Genomic DNA, 20,555 nt, shown 5'->3' on the forward strand with positions numbered 1-20,555 from the left:
GAAGTGAAAAAGATAGAAGAAAATAGACATAACCAAAGTATAAGCAGTAAGCTATTCATTGTTTCTGGTTCAGCAGAGGAGCAATGGACAGATGTTTGCATAGTAAACATCGCTTAAATGCTGTAGTGACAACCACAAAACTAGCAAACCTTCATCGCCGCTAATCAATTTGTTTGACCACTGTTTGACTACATGCACTGGTTCTTAATCAGAAGGTGTCATTAAAATGAGAGCACACATATTTGTAACTGATAGGCAATCTCACAAATACCTGTTATTGGAGTTCTCCTACCACAACACTAAAGTGCTTACTTTCTGTTACGATAATAGCCCCAAAAGACCACTAGCATACATCTACAGTGCTTAAGCGAAATGTCTGCTGTAGAGTACCTGTCAGACATGGACGCTTCCTTGTTTCACTTTACCTAGCAGTGAAATGGTTGCCATTACCTGAAAAGTGCACTAGAAAGTGAGTTTATGAATGCCTCAGCAGATGCCAATATAAAAAATATAACAAAGTAATATGATGGAATGAAAGGCAAAAAATGAAATGAAAGATTTAACAAGGTTCACAATTGGTTTGGAAATGACGTCCTCTCCATTATGATGAAATGACTTTGTGCCCCACAGAGGACTTAAGGGGGCAAAAACAGAGGTATTAATAACTGGAGGTGTCATGGTCTTACAAAGCTTTTGCACTGGAGGTTGAAAGGAATTCTACAGATCATATTTATGAACCATAAATCATAAGTTCAAGTCAGGTTTCATAAAGCAAAAGTACTGGCTCATGCCATTGTAAATGGAAAAGCCCATATTCTGCTGCTGAACTCTGCAGTTTTGCACCTACAGAGTTGCTACACTTATGATGAAGCAACATTTCTTAGTAAGGCTATGACAACATACAGTTAGATAATACTGATCTAATAGAGAGCGTCATGACGGATACAGAGTTTGGTGAACACAAGGTCATTGTAGCGAGGCTCAAAACCATATCAACCAAAACCACTAAAAGTAAACACATAATATATCTATTTAAAACAGCAGATAAAAAATCGCTTGATGCCTTCCTAAGAGAGTGTCTCTATTCCTTCCAAGCTAATTATGTAGATGTAGACCAGATATGGCTCAAATTCAAAGATACAGTATCAACAGCAATAGACAGATTCATACCGCATAAGTTAATAAGAGACAGGACTGATCCACCATGGTACACAAAACACATCAGAACACTGTCACAGAAGCAAGGAAAAAAACATGCCAAATTCAGAAGAACGCAAAATCCCCAAGACTGGCTAAGTTTCACAGAAGCTCGAAATTTAGTGCGGACTTCAATGCGAGATGCTTTTAATAGTTTCCACAATGAAACATTGTCTCAAAATATGGTAGAAAACCCAAAGAGATTCTGGTCGTATGTAAAGTACACCAGTGGCAAAAAACAGTCAATACTGTCACTGCGTGATAGTGATGGAAAATGTTACTGATGATGGTGCCATTAAAGCGGAGTTACTAGATACAGTTTTACGTGATTCCTTCATTAAAGACGACGAAGTAAATATTCCAGAATTCGAAACCAGATCATCTGGTAGCATGAGTGACATAAAAGTAGATTTCTTAGGTGTTGCAAAACAACTCAAATCACTTAAGAAAGGCAAATCTTCCAGTCCAGATGGTATACCAATCAGGTTTCTTTCAGAGTATGCAGACACAACTGCGCCTTTTTTAGCAATCATATACAACGACTCACTTGACGTAAGGTCTGTTCCTAAAGACTGGAAAGCAGCACAGGTCACACCAATATTCAAGAAAAGAAATAGGAGTAATACATTGAATTACAGACCCATATCACTGACCTCAATTTGCAGTAGGATTATGGACCATATACTGTACGTGAACATTATGAATCACCTTGAAGAAAATGACTTATTGATACATAACCAACACAGATTCAGAAAATATCGTTCTTGTGCTACACAGCTAGATCTTTATTCCCATGAAGTAATGAGTGCTGTCGACGAGGGATCTCAGATTGATTCCATATTCCTACATTTCCAGAAGGCTTTAGATACCTTTCCTCACAAGTGGCTATTAATCAAATTGTGTGCATATATATGTCTCAGTTGTGTGACTGGATTCGTGATTTCCTCTCAGAGAAGTCACAGTTCCTAGTGATAGATGTTAAATCATTGAGTAGAACACAAGTGATATCTGGTGTTCTGCAAGGTAGTGTCATAGGCCCTCTGCTGTTCCTGATTTACCAGTACATAAATGATCTACGTGATAATCTGAGCAGCCCCCTTAGATTGTTTGCAGATGATGCTGTAATTTACCATCTAGTAAGATCATCAGACAATCAATTCCCATTACAAAATGATCTAGAGAGAATTTCTGTATGGTGCGAAAAGTGTGAGGTCATCCACATGGGTACTAAAAGAAATCCCATAAATTTTGGGTATACGATAAATCGCACAAATCTAAGGGCTGTCAATTCAACTAATACATAGCAATTACAATTACAAGCAACTTAAATTGGAAAGACCACATAGATAATATTGTGGGGAAGGCAAAACAAAGACTGTGCTTTGTTGGCAGAGCACTTAGAAGATGTGACAAACCCACTACAGAGACGGCCTACATTACACTTGTCCATCCTCTGCTGGAATACTGCTGCACGGTGTGGGATCCTTACCAGGTAGGATTGACAGAGGACATCGAAAAAGTGCAAAGAAGAGCAGCTTGTTTCGTGTTATATAGGGGTGAGAGTGGCACTGATATGATACGCGAGTTGGTGTGGCAGTCACTGAAACAAATGCGGTTTTCTTTGCAGCTAGATCTATTTACAAAATTTCAATCACCAACTTTCTCTTCCCAATGCGAAAATATTTTGTTGACAACCACCTACGCAGTGAGAAACGATCATAATAATAAAATAAGAGAAATCAGAGATCGAACGGAAAGATTTAGGTGTCCTTTTTTCCCCATGTGCCATTCGAGAGTGGAATGGTAGAGAAGTAGTATGAAAATGGTTTGATGAACCCTCTGCCAGGCACTTAAGTGTGAATTGCAGAGTAACCATGTAGATGTAGATGATGCCCAAAATTAAAGGATTTTGGCAGATTCCTAAATTCATATGATCTGATGCAGACTGTATTTTTTCCAACTAGGATGCAGGGGAACAGTAGCACAGCCACAGACAATATTTTTAGTCATTCTTCATTACTGGATGGGCATTCTATTAGTAAAAGGGTGAATAGCCTTTCAGACTGTGATGCACAAATTTTAACACTAAAAGGCTTTTGTACTCAAACAAATGCCACATATAATTACAAATCATGTAGGAAAGTTAATCCAACCGCAATAGTGTATTTTTTAAACCTTATCAAGGAACAAGACTGGCAGGATGTTTACAGTGCCAACATCATAGATCATAAAGATAATGCTTTCCTTAACACATTTCTCATGCTTTTTGAGAGTTGCTTTCTAGTAGAACTTTCTAAATGGGGTACTAGCAGTAAAAGGCAGCCCAGTTGGCTGCCTAGTGGGACATCATGTAGAACAAAGCGGGAATTATATCAAAATGTTAGAAGTAGTCACCATCAAGCTACAGTAGCCCATTACAAACAGTAATGTAAGGTGCTTAAAAATGTTATTAGGGAGGCAAAGAGTATGTGGTAAGCAAATAGAATAGCTAATTCACAGGATAAAATTAAACCATATGGTCAGTTGTGAAAGAAGTGTCGGGTCAGCAGCACAAGATCGACGAATAAAGTCATTTTGTAATTAAAAAATTTCTGCTACTGATAAATAAAAAATTAGTTTCTACATGGAATCATATAACTTTCTTGGCAATGCCTTTCCAAGACTGACACCTGAAATACTCCTCTGTGATACATACAAGGGGGAGATTGAGTCAATAATTACATCACTGAAGACTAAGGACTCTCTTGGTTATGATGGAGTGCCTAGCAGAATATTAAAGTACTGTGCTACACATGTTAGCCCTGTATTTAGACACATTTGTAATTTTTCCTTTAGGAATGGTCAGTTTCCTGAATGATTAAAGTACTCAGTAGTAAAGCTGCTTTATAGAAAGGGAGAAAGGGATAATTTAGATAATTTTAGACATATTTCTATGCCATCAGTGTTTGCTAAAGTTATTGAAAAGGCTGTGTATGTAAGAGTAATTGATCATTTTATATCACACGATTTGCTATCAAATGTACAGTTCGGCTTTAGAAGTCTTTTATCAACTGAAAATGCTATATTCTCTTTACTCGGTGAGGTACTGGATGGGTTAAACAAAATATTGCGAATGCTAGACATATTTTTTAACTAAGGCGTTTGATTGTGTTGATCACAAAATATTGCACCAGACGTTGGACCATTACGAAATATGGGGAGTAACTCACAACTATTTCACCTCTTACTTTAGCAACAGACAGCAAAAGGTCATTATTCACAATGTTGAGAATGGCTGTGATGTAGGATCTGAGTGGGTACGCTCAAGTGGGAGGTGCCCCGGGGATCAGTGTTGGGGTCACTCCTGTTTCTTATTTATGCAAATGATATGCCCTCTAGTATTATGGGTAATTCTAAAATATTTCTGTCTGCTGATGACACTAGCTTGGTAGTAAAGGATGTTGTGTCCAACATTGGCTCTGTTTCAAATAGTGCAGTTCATGACCTAAGTTCATGGCTTGTAGAAAATAAACTAATGCTAAATCACAGTAATCAGTTTTCACAGTTTCTAACACACAATTCAACAAAACCTGAAATTTTAATTTCACAGAACGGGCATATGATTAGTGAAATTTCCAGGTGTTTAGACAAGTAGTAAACTGTCGTGGAAAGCCCACGTTCAGGATCTTGTTCAAATACTTAATGCTCCCATTTTTACTATTCGAACGGTATCCAAAGTGAGTGATCATTCGGCACGAAAATTAGTCTACTTTGCTTATTTCCATTCGCTTATGTTGGATGGTATTATATTTTGGGGTAACTCTTCCCCTTCTAAAAGAATATTTTTGGCTCACAAATGGGCAGTACGGGCAATAAGTGGTGTATGTTCACAAACCTCTTGTCAACTCCTGTTCATGAGTCTGGGTATTTTGACATTGGCTTCTCAATACATATATTCCTTACTGTCATTTCTTATTTACAATATTAGCTTATTCCCAAGAATTAGCAGCTTTCACTCAGTTAATACTCAGCAGAAATGTGTGCAGTATACTGCTGCATCCATTTTCAATAAGCTACCACTCGAATTCGAAAATCTTAGCAGTCATCCACGCACTTTCAAATCGAAACTGAAGAGTTTCCTCATAGGTCACTCCTATTCTGTCGAGGAGTTCCTTGAAAAATTAAGCTCATTCTTGTTGTATTGTTGATTCCATCTACTTAAACTTGTGGCTTGATTTTTTTCAGGTTCATAACATTTAATTTTATCGTTATTACTTTTATGTTGTAATTTCATGTACTGATATGTTCCATGACCTTTGAGTTTTGCTCCTCAATTTAGTCCTATGGAACTTGACGTGTAAATGAAATAAAGACCCTACTTGTGTAAGCTGTACTTTAACTGAGGAGTCCATTGATTCTTATGGGGAAGATTAACACATCTGCTGTCAATGCAACACTCAAGTCCACAGTTTACATGGAAACAAAATCTTCAGTGTGTGCCTACAACAAGCACCCCAAGATATATTCCGTGTACTTTTTAATGTCGCCATCTGTGCATCGTTTTTCTCTAAATAAACATGACATTCTACACTGCAGTATTTAATTTCAGCTCATCTTTTCTAAAGGTATTTATTTTAAAGAAACCCAAACATTTTGGCCACTGTGTATATATGAAAAGTGCTTTACCATCAAAATAACTAAACACTTGCAGTAGCTACCTTTGTTTAATTAGCACATCATTCGCTCCTTTGAAGATTTTTTTGATAATCACTGTAGAGTACATTCATTGCACTGACAAAGTATGAAAAACTGTATCAGGGCGTGTATGTGGACACGAAGAAGGAAAAAAAAATCCCAGACTTCCTTGTTAAAATACTGTTTCCAGAGTGAAAATAAGTTATATCGCAGGTTAAAATACATTTTCCCTTTGTTTAGTGACAATACACTTTCCCTTGTAGCTGTAAAACTCATCAGTCCTGTGAACAGTAAAGGTTTTTATACACTGGTGTAAAACGTCCCGACGCTTTAGGAAACAAAAGCCAGCAAAAAAGAAAGAGAAAGAAAGCATTTTGGAAAGATCTTCAATGTGTGGCCAACATGTACATTGCATGTTTTGGTATTACAACAATACAAATATGAATTCGAGGAAATACTGCATGACAGCTTCCAAAGCACTGAAATCAAGGCTGCGATCTGCTTTTGTTAAGTCAATCATAGCTCACGTTAAGTGATCTCACCAGCCAATATTCAAAGCATAGGGATGATGTCAGCCAATAGCTTTTCCACAACTTATTAGAAATGTAAACATTTGTGACATCACATCTCACAAATGAACGTGGGATATAGAGCAGCAATTTGTTTTGGGAAATAGCAGAAATGCTGCAGTTATGTAAGACCAATTCAGATGTGTAAGTCACCTGGATTGACTCAACACAGCTGCCTAAAAGTTCAAAAAGCCAGTAAGTAGCATGAATACAAATAGGAAAAGTTAAAGCATTAAGTTAACATAAACTACAAGAAAAGTTAAGCTTTCACATAGGGTCTATACATGGGTTGTCAAAAATTTTTTGCTGCTTGTTTGCAAGAGAGTGGCTAGGCAGGACCCTAAGAGTAAAGCTTAAATTGCAGCAGCTCAATGTTTCTGGCAAGCACTGCTGTGCATTGAACATTTCGTGGTTTACCTGGCTGAATACATGTTCTGCAGAGCACTTCGACACACACTCTGTTTTTAAGTATTATTATTCTTTTTGCCATCATTTTTGTATAATTTGTAATCTACAAGGGAACTAAAATAAATGTGAAACACTAATCTTGACACACACTCTGTTTTTAAGTATTATTATTCTTTTTGCCATCATTTTTGTATAATTTGCAATCCACGAGGGAACTAAAATAAATGTGAAACACTAATCTTGATGTCTGATCTTTTTTAGTATGTGTTACCCTTCAAGTTTTATCGAATACAAACTTACCAATAAAATTTTACTAATGGTGTAAATGACTCGTCTTCTGGGCTGAAATTTTTTAAAGTGGCTGGTGTTAAGTTTTGAATGTAAGTTGAACGCTCCAAGATTTAAGAATTTCATCGCACATTCTCACTCTTAACATAATTCATCTTGCATAAAAGGAAATTTACTTTGAAAGTAATGCTTCCCAAACCACCATTAGCAGTATTTTTCCACAACTTATTAGAAATGTAAACATTTGTGACATCACACTCATCAAAAGCAGTTTGATGTTACAAAGTATTGCACAGCCATTGTCCTAAACCTTACACACAGTTTGCTGTCAGCAGATGCTTGTGTCTGCACTGTTCTGTTGTAAACAGCACAGTTTCTTTGCAAATAAAGTTTTATTTTGGTGTTATTCTCTGATTTAGGTTTTAATGCTGTAGAATTATTCTGCAGTAGTGAGCCCAAAGTAAAATTTTTAGTTAAGAGTATAGGTCTTACCGTTCAGAATTACAGAAATTTAAATGAAAACATAAAAAATTTCCAAAATTCTACAATATTCCCAGGTTTCTCCCAGATGGAAAAATTCCTGCACTTTCTCGGGGTGCATACACCCACAAATACAATTTCATTCATTTATGAGCAATGTAGGATGCTTCATTTCCGGGTATCGCTTCACTGAAAAGTAGGCTATAGTGTAAAAGAATATGGAACGGTTTGACAAACACAGTAGAGTTCAAAATGTTTGCAGTAAATTTAGATTGATGGCCAATTAGACAAAAGTTTTACCATGTATATTTATATTTGTCAAATAAGTCAATTGCTTGCCAGACTTTCAAAGTGACAAACAGTACACATGTTGATGTTCCACTCCACACTTTCAACAAAAAAGAAAATGCAGTAGCTCATCATATTGTATCGTGAGTTCCCACTATTGTGGAAACTAAGATCTTATGAATATGTGGACAAGGATAAAAACATCACAGGTCATTGTTACGTGAAATGCAGTTCTCTAGAGTAGTAGTTGTCCTTGTTGTGGCATGAGACCACACTGGTTTGATGTAACCCTCCATGCTACTCTATATCCTGTGCAAGCCTCTTCATGTTTGAGTAACTACTGCAACCTGTCTCCTTCTGAATTTGCTTATTCATCTCTTGGTCTCCCTCTATGATTTTTACATCCAATACTAAATTGATGGTGATACCTCAGAACATGTCCTACCAACTGATCCCTCCTCCTAGTCAAGTTGTGCCACAAATTCCTCTTCTCCCCAATTCTGTTCAGTACCTCCTCCTTAGTTACATGATCTACCCATCTAAGCTTCAGCATTCTTCTGTAGCACATTGCGGAAGCTTCTATTCTCTTCTGGTCTAAACTAGCTTTCGTCCATGTTTTACTTCCATACAAGGCTACACTCCATACAAGTACTTTCTGAAAAGACTCTGATAAATCTATACTCAATGTTACCATATTTCTCTGCTTTGCTGTCTAACAGAATTACAATGTCATCAGCAAACCTCAAAGTTTTTATTTCTTCTCCATGTACTTTAACTGCTACTCCAAACTTCTGTTTCCTTTACTGATGACTCAAAATACAGATTAAATGACATCACTGATAGGCTACAAGCCTGTCTCCCTCCCTTCTCAATCACTGATTCCCTGTATTTTACCCCTGCCACCTTCAGAATTTGAAAGAGAGTATTCCAGTCAACATTGTCAAAAGCTTTCTCTAAGTCTACAAATGGTAGAAATGTGGGTTTGCCTTTCTTTAATCTATCTTCTACGATAAGTCGTAGGGTCAGTATTGCCTTGCGTGTTACAACATTTCTACAGAACCCAAACTGATCTTCCCCGAGGTCGGCTTCTACCAGTTTTTTTCCATTCATGTCTAAGGAATTCGTGTTAGTATTTTGCAACCGTGACCTATTAAACTGATAATTCAGCAATTTTCACACCTGTCAGCACCTGTTTTCTTTGGGACTGGAATTATTATATTCTTCTTGAAGTCTGAGGGTACTTCTCCTGTGTCATACATCTTGCTCAACAGATGGAAGAAAGTTGCCATGGTTGTCTCTCCCAAGGCTATCAGTAGTTCTAGTGGAATGTTATCTACTCCTGGGGCCTTGTTTCGACTTAGGTCTTTCAGTGCTCTGTCAAATTCTTCATTCAGTATTATATCTCTCATTTCATCTTCATCTATGTCCTCTTCCATTTCCATAATACTGCCCCGAAGTACATTGCCCTTGTATAAACCCTCTATTTGTTCCTTCCACCTATAGTTCAAAAAGATACAAGGCATTGCAACTTTTCCATCCAAATGTAGCAGGAAGACATAACAGAAACATCTCCTACCTACTGTGGACATGTAAGTGGGAGTCTTAATAATTTATTTATTGCTTCATGTATTTCAGTGGAAGAGAGACAATGCAGTATACAAATTTTAAATATTAGAAATCTGCAACAGTCACCATATTTAATTATACACAATCATTGAGAAACCAAGGACAAAGTAATTATAACAACGCATTAAAAGTGCAACTGTCCATTCAGTAAAAATTGAAGTTATAACTTTCGTGATTAATATTTCTTTTGGTAGATTTTCATACTTATATTTCTATCTCAATTTCAGCCATTCCCTTCACTTTACTTCATTCACCATGAGAATAAACCTGATGTTGACAAACACAAATACAATGAATGGCCAGCAGCTGTAGCACACGTACACTGGTGATGTTACTCTCTGGAAATAGGCATTACTCATGTATTATGTATTTTATTACTATGTTACTACTAATTAAACTAAGATTTTCTAATGTATTAACAGCCATCAAAGATTTTTCTTAATCATACTTTAGCCATGAAGGTTTTATTCCAAAAAATCATGTACAGTTGCAGTCTATGAAAACAGCTGTAGTTGTGCTTTGTTGTACTGTGAAAATGGCTTACACTGCTTACTGCTCCGTAGTGAAACAAGCCCATAGAACATCATTAAAACATAGTGAGAAACAGATTCTTCATAAAGTTTTTCACAAGTTCACAGAGAAATTGGTTTTATAGTTTTCCAACCATCTCCGTTTATCGATATACGTGGCACAATCTGTAGCTTTAGAGAATGGTAACTGGTTGTTTTTGTAGATCGCCGATTTAAAACTTCCTGTATTCTTTAATTTTTTAAAATTTATTTTACTTAGTTCAAACGCCTATACCATTTAAATGTAAAATTTATCAATCGTATACTAATTAACACACACCTAATCATTTTTGTGAACAATGAAGATCTTGTTTCTAATAACATATTGCACGCAAAATTTCAGTTTTCACTGCAAATATCAATCCTTAATTGTCAATATTTTATAAAAAATTGTTAATAAAAGTAAGTAAAAACATAACAAATTAGATTTTTGGGACAATAATGAAAACTTTGAGTACCTTTATGTGGCCTACGTCCATTGTTCTGTACCACAGAAATATTATCTTAGCTAAGAAAGAGAGCACATTATATTTTCCATTTGGTCCCCTAAAAACCACATTGGCTGTATTTTGTCTCATGTTATTCCATTTGATTTCAAATTAAATGACATTAAAAGCTATATCGCTTCCGTGTTCATCTCTTATGTTTTAACTGCAGTTGTTCACATCGCTACAGGTTAGCTGGCACATCTCACAAATGAACGTGGGATATAGAGCAGCAATTTGTTTTGGGAAATAGCAGAAATGCTGCAGTTATTTAAGACCAATTCGGATGTGTAAGTCACCTGGATTGACTCAACACAGCTGCCTAAGTTCAAAAAGCCAGTAAAGCTGTATTATCAATCTGCTGATTGCATATAATGCACAGCATAAAACATACCCTTATTATTGTATCAGACTGTGCTCCAGGAAAATCAATGCGGAAGAATACATGGTGTAATGTTTGAATCAGCTTTATCCTTATGATGCAGTATATCTCCTTGTTTTTTTTACCTTTATATATGGTGCTAGAGTCAAGGTAAGAAATGCTTTGTCAGCACTGACACCCACTCCAACTCATGTCAAAATACTTTGCAACACAATAACTACAACATGAGAGGTGCTCCAAAAGTGAGGTTAAGTCTGACATAATTTGTTTTTATGTATGCTCACTGATTTGACAAATTTGTGAAACACAAACAGCAAATTTTACAAATGAATAGTAACATGTACGTCGGGAATCCAAAAAAGTGTTCTTACACTAAACTGTCACTATGATATTTGGTAAAGTTCACATCATCGTCTTAGAAAGATCAGGTTGTGTAGTTATTTTTGTATTTGTTTGCAGGTACATACCTGCAATCTTTGTAGATGCTGAAATCCTTGTGCCACAGTACTATAGAATGCCTAAAGCCAAAACAAAATGGCACATCTCACAAATGAACGTGGGATATAGAGCAGCAATTTGTTTTGGGAAATAGCAGAAATGCTGCAGTTATGTAAGACCAATTCAGATGTGTAAGTCACCCGGATTGACTCAACACAGCTGCAGCATTCCCACTAATGCCAAAGCCACATGAAACTGCACATTTGCAATGGCTGTGCCACTTAGTTTAAGTCTCTTCTAGCAAAATGCTACAGTACACTTGTGCAGGGATTTCAGGGTTGAAGACATACCAGCAAATAAAAAATTAATTTCACAGATATTTTTCCGAGATGATAATTATATCTTATGAGTACCCCTCATACCAATATTCTCAGCTTCAGTTTGTAGAAGTGTGCTACTCAAATGTATAAGCATGTCAATACCTACAAATCCTGTTAACTGAGTGACACACAACATACTCAGTTGGTCCTACAGTTTTTTCCTCCCACTTATTACTTGCTTCATCTCAGGCAATGTGACATGTATTTGAAAGAGTTAAGTAGCCCTGTGGTTCGGAGTCAAGTTAAATTGTAGGTCCACTATAACTGGATTGGTAAAGTAGTTCTAATATTAGAGGAAGGCAAGGGATACCCCAAACAATAGCTAGTGGTGTTCAACCTTGGATTGAGGACAGCCTTACCTTTTAACCTTAGAATGCAAAAGCACTACCAAAGCTCACAATGCCAAAGTATTTGGTAATAAGAGAGACCATGAAGCAGATAACTTTTTGTTAACTTTGTAAGATATTCATAGACTAAGACTATGTGAAGATCCATTACTTGACAACAGAGATAGTATCATTGTTGCCACTGTACGGTCCAAGATACTATTTCACAAAAGTGGAATTTTAGAAACTAGCAATAACTCTTGAGATCTGATAATTGTTAAAGATAAGCAGATACACTGCCAGAAGCAGGCACTACCACCTTCTTCACAAATTTGTAATTGTTCTTAAACACACAATTGTTCTAGGTGGCATAAACAGTGACAGATACAGATTTTATAAACTAAAGTCTTTCGATTATATTTCAGTGCTCCACACACACTCAGTGGAAGTTGGATATGTGTGTTTCAGCACACCGGCAAATTTCTTATTTTAATGAGAACATATCACCAAGGTTCCTATCGTCCTTACAACTCAAGACAGTGAATTCACAATCCCCATTCTCAATTCACAAAAACCAGCACCCCAGATCACATAAGAAACAGATTGACCGTCCTTACAACAGAACAGACAACCGTAAAAATAGCTTTCCTGTCGGTCAACAGATGTCGCAGGCAACGCTACAATGCTAACTGACCTGTCCATGTCACGGAACTGGCAACGCTGTATCTTCGGTGACGTGAATTAGGCTGATTTAGAGCGCTGCGCGTGAAATGCATTTGTCACACAGCTAACTGTAGCTCATGATCGGCTGTGGTTTTTCCCGAGTTTTCAATCTAAGAATGTAGATTAGCTCCTGTAATTCTACAAACCAAGTCTATTTCTACTGTAGGGATACTTCTCACAATCATATGCGAAATGAATTAATGAAAAGTAACACACAAACATTTATCACGAGTTACTGTTGAAATGCAGACTGTATTGCAGTCGCATAGGTTTTACACTCGCCTTCCATGTCGTCTATTTCCTCTTTGTTATACAGCTCTTCTGATACGGATTATGGCAGTAAAAAAGATCTCCACGTGGAGGTTAACACTAGAAAGATTTCAAAATCTTCTCAACGTCTTTGAAATATAATCAATTAATGTGCCGACAAATATTGCACCGAGCAGTGGGTTTCGCGTCCTGACATTACCGACAGAATTATTTATTTTGCATAGAGTATGTATAGGGATTAGGTGAGTTATAACACTATATTTTTCACATTGAGACCGTAAATAAGTTTAAGAAAAAGATTTTGCTTCCTTTCTAAGTATTTCTGTAAGCGTTCTTAAGTATAACTACATTTTGCATTTGATTACTGTTAGTTGTAAACGAATATAATTTCATGTAAGCACTTAACAACGATATCTTCAAAAAATAAATAAAAGGGCTGCCATGTTATATCAGAATATAAGATCAACAAAATTTAGATAGGATCGAATGCTTAGGACTCTTTATTAATTCTCACTCTTAACTAATTCATTGATTTAACTGGATTTAAAATCCACTTCCGTAACCTTTCTTTATCTTTGATGCAAAATCTGAACATTTTTAGTTCAGGATTTGTCTGTCTACTCCTTCCACAGTTGATATACTCGCAGACACCCGACATGACGACTCGATCCACAACCACCGGTATGTCAGAAACAGCTGTACTTCACAGACGCCAAATGGTGGAAAGCTGCACGCGTTCGGACTATGTTGCCACATATTTCACAGAACAGAGTGCCATCTAGTGGTTGGTGCCACAAGTAAGGGTGTGACGCTGTCGCTACCTGGTGGCCGTTTCCTGACAAGGGTTGCCTGCTAGACCAAGCGATCGGGCAATCCTGTTTCTTACGTGATCTGGGCCAGCACCATTCAACAAAACTGATCACACAAAAATGCTAGAGGCCAATAACAATATGAGCACTGGCAGTACTGAAATGCCCCCAGCTCAGTACAGTCTATTAATTCCCCATGCTGCTACACAAATTCCAAGAATTACTCACTTTTAGTATTACTTAAGTGGCACAAATACTTTAAGTATATATATACTCTTTGCCTTTAGGTGTGTGTGTGTGTGTGTGTGTGTGTGTGTGTGTGTGTGTGCGCGCGCGCGCATGCATATACCTGTCCCTCCCCCCCCCCCCCCCTCCCATCCCCCAAGGTAAGTCTTTCCGCTCCCGGGATTGGAATGACTCCTTATCCTCTCCCTTAAAACCCACATCCTTTCGTCTTTCCCACTCCTTCCCTCTTTCCTGATGAAGCAACCATGGGTTGCGAAAGCTTGAAATTTGTGTGTGTGTGTGTTTGTGTTTCTTATGGTTTCTATCAACATACAAACACTTTCGTTTGGCAAGTTACAGAATAGGGAAACATTCCACGTGGGAAAAATATATCTAAAAACAAAGATGATGTACCTTACCAAACGAAAGCGTTGGTATGTTGACACACACACACACACACACACACACACACACACACACACACACACACACACACACACACAAAATTCAAGCTTTCGCAACCCACGGTTGCTTCATCAGGAAAGAGGGAAGGAGAGAGAAAGATGAAAGGATGTGGGTTTTAAGGGAGAGGGTAAGGAGTCATTCCAATCCCGGGAGCAGAAGGTAAGTCTTTCCGCTCCTGGGACTGGAATGACTCCCTTACCCTCTCCCTTAAAACCCACATCCTTTCATCTTTCCCTCTCCTTCCCTCTTTCCTGATGAAGCAACCGTGGGTTGCGAAAGCTTGAATTTCTGTGTGTCTATCAACATACCAACGCTTTCGTTTGGTAAGTTACATTATCTTTGTTTATATATATAAAACATTAAAAAATATAACAGTGAGAGTGTGATTTTATACTTGCCAAACAGCACAAACAAAAAACAAGCTTTAGGGAGTAGTAGTATTAGTATTAGTACTAGTAGCAGTAGCAGCAGCACCTTCAATCTGATAAAAATCTAGTTCTGAAAGCCCACACCTACAAAACTGTTTCGTACCTGCACCAAGGTGTACTGGCTATGATCAAAACATGGAAGCAACATTCATAAATATTTAGCTCACATCAATGTTTGGCATAAACAAAGTGTATACGTGGATAAGGAAAAAAAATTCCCTGATTTCCCGGCTAAAAATGCACTTCCTCCTGGATGAAAATACACTTTTTCCGTGTTAAGTAACAGTATACCTTTCCTCGGGACTGTAAAACTTATCGATCCTTTCAATGGTTGTGGTTTTATATGCCGGCATAGAATTTCCCGGCACTTTAGAAAACGAAGCTCAGGGGAAAAAACACATTTTGGAAACATGTCTGATACGCAGCAAAATGTACACTGCATATTTTCGTATTACGAAAGTATAAATACGAATTCTACCTAACACTGCATGTTACTTTCCGAAGGATTGAAATCGAGATCGCGATGTGCTTTTGTAAGCCAGTCGTAGCTCGTGTCAAACCATCTTGCCAGCCGATGGCAGTGGATATTCAGAACATAGGACACGTGATGTAGTCAGTCAATAGCGACATCACTGTTAAGCAGTGCGAACACACAAATAGGAAAAGGTAATGGTCTAAATTAATATACATAGCGTTGCTACAAGAAAAGAAAAGCTTTCATGTATAATGTTGGATTAATAAGCTACATCACACAAACGTTCCGATAAAATTTTTGACGACGACATAAATGTCTCATCATCTGGGTGCGAAAATATTCTAAATGGTTGTCCTCAAAGATTTGATTTTTGAAAGAGTCAAACACTCTGTTATTTAACAAATTCATCGGACATTCGCACACAGAGTTCATCTTGTGTAAAAGGAAATTTACTTGACTTGAAAATAACGCTTTTCAAACATCCATTCAGAATATTTTCCCGTGACCTATTAGATTTGTTTCAGCAGTTGCACCAGACGACAGGCGTTGTCGCGCTTGCGCAGCTACAATGACGCAGGAAGCCTGTACGTTCGTATGTGTAAAACATTAAAAGATCTTACATTATGTGATAAAAGAAGCAAGACATACTCCAAGAGCATGAGAATTTTGTGAACCATACTAAAATGCATAATTCGGCTTAAGTGCACATTCATGTCCAGATTCAAATGAAAATTTTCTTGGAGTACTAGTACCGTATTATCTCATGTTTGTTTCTTTATTATAGCATAATACCATATGTGCGCATGGAGAGCTGCATCAAACCAGTCTCAGGACTGAAGACCAGAACAACAACAACCATATGTGCTAGAAGATGAAAACGTGAACTTGAAATGCAGCGAACAGTTGAAACTAGCCAATAGTGTGCAATTAAACACTTCGTTTGAAATAAATTGGGCTCAGCAGAAAAGATTAATAAAAGTAGTTTTCTTTAACAAACCGACAAAAAAACTTCATTGTTCTGCAAGGCGATTAACACTTGACAGTCAGAAAGGTGGAAACAAAATCTGAAACTAATAACATATTTTAGCCTTCTGTAATTATGTGAATGAATTTTAATTCACGCCGGCCACAGAAATCCGTTTTGTTTTCATTTGACGTGAGAGCAATAAACGAAGAGGAAACAACAAAATCACTTAAACATGGGTCACATGAAGACTACCATCTCTCCACAACAACTCCGACTGCTCTGTGCATTATGTCTGGATCTATGATATTTCTGAACCGGGACAATATTAGATAGTGGAGCTCCCCCTACCTCGAGCGTTTGTGGCAGGACACCAAAAGTTTAAAAAATCAACTTTTCAAAAAATCTTCATTTTGTAGCGCGCATCTTTCTGAAGAGTCTGATACATTAAACATACATGTTTCAGGGAACGTAAGACATGCTATTTGGTCTTAAGTGTGCCGAAGTGCAGTGCCACGCCTCTCCACACAGCATTCTTCCATTGCACGTCTCTGTATTTCGCTCTGTGAAATTCAAATGTGTAATATTTTGTAATGGGTGCCATCAAACTATATTCAGGCCAGTGGAAATTTAAAATGTCCTGTGGTGCCTCTCCTGCCCCAGTTGGCCGGTTTAACATCCCGCCCCTCTTAAAATAATAAACTCATAATTAATAGCGGATGGGATTATTTGTAACTGGAAGAAGACTTCTTTAGAAAATTTGCACTATTTATTGCCTACTAGCTAATAACTTGCTGTTTTGTGTGACAAAATTAAATATAGGATACATAAAACCAGAAAAGACACACACACCACATAAACGAAACTGTTTTGGCACAAATGGTCATTATTATAACACGGCAGAATATAATTCACGAAGTACCAATATCAAATGCCCATTAGGCCTACTACAAGCAAAACGTTTTGTGTTAGGAAATAGTTTCACATTTCATTCATACTCTCTAGCTTCTGAAGCATGAGATCGAAAAGTAGTAGTACGAAATTTTTATATAAATTTGGAATCATCATATTCTCCCGCAATTTGTGGGAGTCCCCGTTTCTTCTCCTTCCTCGTTCTAACAATCTTGTCATCACTAATTCTGTTAACTATTCCTGCCAGTGTCAAAATTTATTCTATGGTTAAATTAAAAAAACCTGCCACAATCACTGGTTTAGTTATCCCGCATTTATTCTCCAGTTAGGTGTTACTATGTGTTCGTTTTCCTGGCTACCTCCAGAATAGAACTTTAGGGGCTGCTAGCCGGAGACTGCCGCCTGCGTCACGTCTGCTATGCAGCGAGCTACATTAATTTAAGTATTAACTGTATTTTTCTTACTTGTCACTTCTTCTTCAGTGTGTTTTTGCTTTTAGGAAGCTTTAATTGTTGAGTGCTAGTAATAGTGTTCCATGGATTTCGTGTTTGTTTGGAACACAGTCAGAGAGAGTCTCTTTAGTCAACCATAGTGCCAGTAGTGCTAGTGTTTGTTTTCAATACAGACCAGAGACAGGTAGTGCTATTTTCATTGTTTTCTACAAGAAGTGTCTAGCAACCACAGCTTAGTCAACTATCAGCCGCCTTTACTGAATTAGCAGTTAATTAACTCTCTACAGTAAATTGATTTCTTAGGATGGATAGGATGTGTGACTGCTGTGTACAGACGCAGGAGCTGGCCACTGTTCGCGAACAGCTGAACGTATTGATGGCTATGGTCAGCCGTCTTCAGGCTGCTGCCTCTGAGTGTAGCGGCAGTGGGGAGTCTGATGTGTCACATGGTACACTCCAGGTGTTACATCTTCACCCACTGTCCCTGCTGTCGAGACATCTTCGCGGGTACTGGGCACGGTTTGGCCACCCTCTCCCCAAGGGGAGTGGCGGGTTAAGCGGCGTTCGCGGCGCATGAGGCGGAGTGCCAATGTGGAGGCTGGCTGTGTGGCATCGCCAGCTCTGCCTGTGGTGGACATGTGGCTGCTCCTTCAGCAGGGTCTGAGCAGGCAAATGGGGGGAGGGGTTTATTTGTTACTGGGAGCTCCAATGATAGGCAGGTGATGGAGCCCCTTAGGGAAATAGCAGAAAGGTCAGGGAAGAAGGCCAGTGTTCACTCTGTCTGCTTGCCGGGGGGGTCTCATCCAAGATGTGGAGGAGGCCCTGCTGGTGGCGATAGAGAGTACTATGTGCACCCGACTACAAATTGTTGCTCATGTCGGCACCAATGACTCCTGCCGTCTGGATTCAGAGGTCATCCTCAGTTCCTACAGGCGGTTGGCGGAGTTGGTGAAAGCAGAAAGCCTCACTCGCGGGGTAGAATCTGAGCTAACTATTTGTAGTATCGTTCCCAGAACCAATCACGGTCCTCTGATTTGGAGCCAAGTAGAAGGCTTAAACCAGAGGCTGCAGAGATCTGGGGTGCAAATTTTTCGACCTCCGCTATCGGGTGGAGAAATGTAGGGTCCCCCTGAATAGGTCAGGCGTGCACTACACGTAGGAAGCGGCTACAAGGGTAGCAGAGTACGTGTGGAGTGCACATGTGGGTTTTTAGGTTAGAGAATTCCCTCCCTAGGCCTGACAAGACGCCTCCTGAGACACGGAAAGGTAGGAGTAGGCAAAATGCAACAGGGAATATCAATATTAATGGGCTAATAGTAAACTGCAGGAGTGTCTATAGAAAGGTCCCAGAACTGCTCTCATTAATGAACGGTCACAATGCCCACCTAGTACTAGGGACAGAAAGTTGGCTGAAACCAGATGTAAACAGTAATGAAATTCTGAACTCAGATTGGAACGTATACCACAGAGACAGGCTGGACATTGAAGAGGGAGGTGTGTTTACAGCGATAAGAAGTGCAATAGTATCGAAGGAAATTGACGGAGAAATATGTGAAATAATTTGGGTGAAGGTCACGGTTAAAGCAGGCTCAGACATGGTAATTGGATGTCTCTATAGGCCCCTGGGTCAGCAGCTGTTGTGGCTGAGCACCTGAAGGATAATTTGGAAAATATTTCGAGTAGATTTCCCCACCATGTTATAGTTCTGGGTGGAGATTTTAATTTGTCAGATATAGACTGGGAGACTCAAACGTTCATAACGGGTGGCAGGGACAAAGAATCCAATGAAATTTTTTTAAGTTCTTTATCTGAAAACTACCTTGAGCAGTTAAACAGAGAACCGACTCGTGGCTATAACATATTAGACCTTCTGGTGACAAACAGACCCAAACTATTTCAAACAGTTAATGCAGAACAGGGAATCAGCAATTATAAAGCGGTCACTGCATCGATGATTTCAGCCGTAAATAGAAATATTAAAAAAGGTAGGAAGATTTTTCTGTTTAGCAAAAGTGACAAAAAGCAGATTTCAGAGTACCTGACGGCTCAACACAAAAGTTTTGTTTTAAGTACAGATAGTGTTGAGGATCAGTGGACAAAGTTCAAAAACATCGTACAAATGCGTTAGATGAGTATGTGCCAAGCAAGAGTGTAAGAGATAGGAAAGAGCCACCGTGGTACAACAACCGAGTTAGAAAACTGCTGCGGAAGCAAAGGGAACTTCACAGCAAACATAAACATAGCCAACGCCTTGCAGACAAACAAAAATTACGCAAAGCGAAATGTAATGTGAGGAGGGTCATGCGAGAGGCGTTCAATGAGTTCTACGTACTGACTTGGCAGAAAAACCTAAGAAATTTTGGCCTTATGTCAAAGCAGTAGGTGGATCAAAACAGAAAGTCCAGACACTCTGTGACCAAAATGGTACTGAAACAAAGGATGACAAGACTTAAGGCCAAAATACTAAATGTCTTTCTCCAAAGCTGATTCACAGAGGAAGACTGCACTGTAGTTCCTTCTGTAGATGGTCGCACAGATGAAAAAATGGTAGATATCGAAATAGACGACAGAGGGATAGAGAAACAATTAAAATCGCTCAAAAGAGGAAAGGTCGCTGGACCTGATGGATACCAGTTCGATTTTACACAGAGTACGCGAAGGAACTTGCCCCCCTTCTTGCAGCGGTGTGCCATAGGTCTCTTCGAAGAGCGTAGCGTTCCAA

This window comes from Schistocerca nitens, chromosome 8 (assembly GCF_023898315.1).
Source record: "Schistocerca nitens isolate TAMUIC-IGC-003100 chromosome 8, iqSchNite1.1, whole genome shotgun sequence".
In the NCBI taxonomy this organism is placed as follows: domain Eukaryota; kingdom Metazoa; phylum Arthropoda; class Insecta; order Orthoptera; family Acrididae; genus Schistocerca; species Schistocerca nitens.